Source organism: Glycine soja, chromosome 16, assembly GCF_004193775.1.
Source record: "Glycine soja cultivar W05 chromosome 16, ASM419377v2, whole genome shotgun sequence".
Lineage (NCBI taxonomy): Eukaryota > Viridiplantae > Streptophyta > Magnoliopsida > Fabales > Fabaceae > Glycine > Glycine soja.
In genome coordinates, this window is record NC_041017.1 from 17062798 (window position 1) to 17067990 (window position 5193).

The 5193-nt window shown below is 40.8% G+C and overlaps 1 non-coding gene across 1 annotated transcript; it reads left to right on the forward strand.

Moving 5' to 3' along the window:
- The first annotated feature begins 1647 nt into the window (after nt 1-1647).
- LOC114391343 lies at nt 1648-1754 on the forward strand. Its single transcript, XR_003662134.1, has one exon. It is a non-coding gene; the product is annotated as a small nucleolar RNA R71 (small nucleolar RNA).
- Nucleotides 1755-5193: the final 3439 nt, after the last annotated feature.

A 5193-nucleotide genomic window follows, 5' to 3' on the forward strand; every position in this document is an offset into this window, starting at 1 on the left:
AGTGTGCCTGCATAAACATCTATCTTAGTTCTAGCAGTTTTCATAAAGGGTCTGCCTAGAATGATGGGAACTGATCCTTGAGAGAATCCATCTTCCATATTCAAAATATAAAAATCAACAGGGAAAATCAGTTCACCAACTCTAACTAAGACATCTTCTATGAAACCAACAGGGTAGGCAACACTTCTATTAGCTAAATGAATTACCACATCAGTTGACTGCAAGGGACCTAGAGATAGAGAATTAAAAATAGACAGAGGCATAACACTAACAGAAGCTCCTAAATCTAGCATGGCATTGTCAAACTTACTATTCCCTATAATACAAGGTATGCTGAATGTACCTGGATCTTTGCATTTTTCAGGAATTTGAGGAACAGATTTACCAATCAATGCGGAGACATTTCTGCCCATGCTAATCCGTTCACTTCCTTTAAGCTTCCGCTTATTTGTGCACAGCTCCTTCAAGAATTTGGCATATCTTAGAATTTGCTTTATTGCATCCAACAGAGGTATGTTTACCTCTACTTTTCTAAACGTTTCCAAGATCTCTTTCTCTGCCTCTTCCATTTTTTTTTTGGAAACTGCTCTTGGAGGGAATGGAAGAGGGGGAATGTGCTGCTTCTGCAAATCAGAATTACCTGTGGAAGAAGATTCACCTGCACAGAAATTGTTAGGTAAATTTTTGTCATCACCTTTTTCTGGAGTAGAGTGAAGTTTGGCAGGTTCATTTGCAGATGAGGAAGGTGCTACAGGTTGAGGTCCTTGACATTGCTTTCCCGACCTCAATGAAATGGCACTGACATTTTTGGGATTTTGAACAGCTTGAGAAGGCAGCTTGTCAGAATTCTGGGACTGTTGTTGATTCAATTGGGTAGCCAATTGTCCCATCTGATTGGTTAAGCTCTGAATGGAGGCTCTGGTCTCTTGCTGAAACTGCATGTTCTGCATAGTCATTTGCCTCACAAGTTCTTCGAGGGAAGGTTGTGGAGGGGCCTCAACTGTTGGTTGTTTCTGGGGTTGTTGCTGTTGTTGGATTGGTGGAGGAATGTATGGTCTGCTTGGGCCAGCAGCATTTTGGAAGGAAGGAGCAGGCTACTGTTGTTGTTGTTGAGGGCTGGACCATCTGAGGTTAGGGTGATTCCTCCATCCAGGGTTGTATCTGTTGCTAGAGAGGTCATAATTGTTCTGCTGTGGTTGATTTTGCTGCTGAGGTTGAGGAGGTCTATTGTAAATATTTGCAGCATAAGCTTCAGGCTGCTCGATTGCTCCAGGTTGCTGCATGGAAGGGCAAAGGTCTGTATGGTGGTCAGCAGAGGAGCACAAACCACAAACCCTTGCAACAGGTACAGATTTCTGATTCAAGGCCAGCTGGGTTACCAAGTTAACCAATGCATCCAGTTTGCCTTCAAGCTTCTTAGTCTCAGATGATGCAGCTGAGTTTGTAGCTACCTCATGCACTCCTCTAATGACTATGGCATCATTTCTGGCGCTAAACTGCTGAGAGTTGGAAGCCATCTTCTCAATTAAATTTCTGGCTTCAGCAGGAGTCATGTCTCCAAGGGCTCCACCACTGGCAGCATCTATCATACTTCTCTCCATATTACTGAGTCCTTCATAAAAATATTGGAGAAGAAGTTGTTCTGAAATCTGATGGTGGGGGCAACTGGCACATAGTTTCTTAAATCTCTCCCAGTACTCATACAGGCTCTCTCCATTGAGTTGTCTAATACCTGAGATATCCTTCCTGATGGCTGTGGTCCTGGAAGCAGGGAAAAATTTTTCTAAGAATACTCTCTTAAGGTCATCCCAACTCGTGATGGACCTTGGAGCAAGGTAATACAGCCAGTCCTTTGCCACTCCCTCTAATGAATGAGGAAAAGCCTTCAGAAAATATGTGATCCTCTTGGACATCTGGGGGTTTCATGGTGGAGCAGACAATGTGAAATTCTTTCAAATGTTTGTGCGGGTCTTCACCTGCAAGGCCATGAAACTTTGGAAGCAAATGAATCAGTCCAGTTTTAAGAACATATGGGACATCCTCATCAGGGTATTGGATGCACAAGCTTTCGTAGGTGAAATCAGGTGCAGCCATTTCCCTTAGAGTCCTCTCACGGGGTGGAGGTTGTGCCATGTTCTCAGAATGTGCAAAATCAGAATGCTCAGAATCAGAATGCTCAAAATTATAATGCTCAAGATCAGGATGTTCAAAATCACCAATAACAGAATGCACAGATTCACCAGTAATGGAATGCTCAGAATGATCAAAAGGTATAAAATGATGCCTAACTAATCTATGAAATGTCCTATCTATCTCAGGATCAAAGGGTTGTAAGTCAGATAGATTGCCTCTAGTCATACACTACATTCAGCATGCACACAACTAGTTACCTTGTCATGTAAATAAAGGTGCAGGTTTGAACTACAGCTACCCTCAAATGATATCCAAATGACTTGAAATTTTGTGAGCAACCCTATAAAATGATGAGAAGATAGCACAAAAAATTTCAGACAAAAATTCAAAGTCTAACTATGAAAGCTAAAAATGGTAGGTTAAGAAAAATAAGTGAATAAAACTTGAAAAATAAAAAACTTTTGACAGAATCGCTTTTTTTGGCGTAGGAAATTTTTTTCTACCCCAAATGCATATATAATAATTGCGATTCTGATAACCGGAGCAAAAGTTATGGCCGTTTGAAGTTTTGACAAACACAAAATTTGCTAGTTTTTTGGAACTTTCAAATCTGACCAAACTAAAGGCTCTAGCTATTTTTCTCACAAAATATGGATTAAAAGAAGTTACCACAAAAAAATTCAGCCAAAAATAACAACCCTAGCTACTAAAACAAAAAATCTCAAATAATTCAGCATGGGTGGTCGCTAAAATCCGTCTCTAATTGATTTCTACTACTACTCTGTTTTTCCGCAAGCTGATTTCTACTACTACTCTGTTTTTCTGCAAGCTGATTTCTACTACTACTCTGTTTTCAAGCACAATCTTCACAGCAAAACACCCAAGACCGAAACAGGGGAAACGCTTAATGGGGAAACTAAAACAGAACACACTTTAAACAAAATACCAGGACACTAAACAACACTAACACACATACTAACACAATACTAACAATTAAACATAAAACACGAAAGGATTAAACACACAACACTAGCTAGCTATTATGAACCTTTGGACACTGCTCCCCGGCAACGGCGCCAAATTTGATCGAGGTCGTACCCGAATCAAATAAACATGAAAATGCAGTAACTAGGAAGTGATCCTAGGTCGTTTGCCTACGAGCAGTGACAAACCAAATGTTCATAATATACTTGCAGTAGCAGTAACGATCGGGAGGGGGGGTTTGTTTGTTTTGTGATTAAAGAGCAGAACAAGTAAACTGGAATACAAAACTACTAATATTAAAAATGGGTTGTTTCCTCTGATTCAGAAGCCATTCTCTTATCCTAGGTTATGGAGAATTCGTCCCTAATAGTCAACCACTTAATCCAACCCTATTTCAATTTACTAAGCGAAAATCAACTTAGGATTTTCAATACGTGATTAGGCACCACATACACCAGTTAGCCCTTCGTCCATTAAGCATGAACGCAAGTTAGGCTCAGAGGCAATTAATCGAACACGAAGCGTGCACTGATTAATATTCACGAATTTGGGATACTGGTGAAGGGAGAACTGCCAGGAAACCACATTACAAGCGAAACCTCAAAGAGAGTTGGGCTTCGTCCTCAAAAGGAAACAACACCAGAAAATCTAGCCTTCCATGGATTCAAACAGAAAACGCAATTGAAACATGAAGCAGAAACGTAAATGAACGGAAACGTAAATGAACAGAAATGTAAAATGGAACAGAAACGTAAATGAGAGTAGAAGAAGAAGCAAGAACGAAATTGTAATTAGAAGCAGAAAACGTAAAATTACATTACGAACTCAGAAGCATCAAAACAGAAAAACGAAAACCCTAAAACAAAGCTCTGAATAATGAATAGCATAACAGAATAGAATGCCTCGCACGAATCCCAAGGCAGCTATTTAAAAAGAGTCACTCAAAGTCACTGGGCCCTATTACAATACTCTGGCCCAAAACGAAATAAACACTGAACAACATAAAATAAAATTGCGAAATTTCCTAATTAGATATTAACTAAGGTAAGCTCTGCTTTATTTGCCCTCTTCAAGTCCACAACCAAAATCCGGATTAAGCCCAATGTTTCATTAATTCCTGAAATTAGATTAAAAACATCAAATTAGCTAAATGAGCCCAAATAATAAAACTACCTAATTAATTGACAATTAAGATCAATCAATGATTAAAATGGTGCAAAAAGGGTTTAGAAAATAGAAGAAAATGATGGCACATCAGTCATGTCGTGGTTTCGTTTGTACAGGATGGTACCACTTACAAAGAAACCAGTAGCCAATCTCCTTGTTCTCTACATATTGCTTGATATCGAAGTACCACGGTTTCCTATCCCACTCTTCCTCTATAGCACAACAATACGCTGGCCTGCCCTGAGATATGAATTCGATGTATGGCAGATCCCCGTGTGGGGCAAGTTGAAACATGGATGCCAGGGTGGCTAATGCATCGGCCATTTGATTCTCTTCCCGAGGTATGTGGTGGAAAGAAATGTCGTCAAAGAACTCGGCTAACTTCAAGATGTGAGTTTGATAGGGTATCAACTTCGGATCCCTAGTTTCGCATTCTCCTTTCAACTGGCGTATCACCAAAGCCGAGTCTCCGTACACTTTGAGCAGCTTTACATCAAAATCAATGGCCGCTTGAATCCCAAGAGCGCATGCTTCATATTCGGCCATATTGTTGGTACAATCGAAACCTAGCCTGGCTGTGAAAGGAATACACTGATCATCCGGGGATACAAGGACTGCCCCTACTCCATGACCCAAAGCATTAGATGCCCCATCAAAGCAAACAATCCATTTGTCTATGTCCTCGTGTGTCCACTTCTCTTCGAATAGGTCCATGATATCTTCATCTGGGAACTCCGGGTGCATCGGCCAATAATCCTGGAGGGGTTGCTGGGCCAAATAATCTGCCAAGGCGCTTCCCTTTACCGCCTTTTGGGTGACGTACACGATATCGAATTCAGATAGTAGTACCTGCCACCTAGCGATTCGTCCCGTGAGGGGCGGTTTCTCAAAGATGTATTTCACGGGATC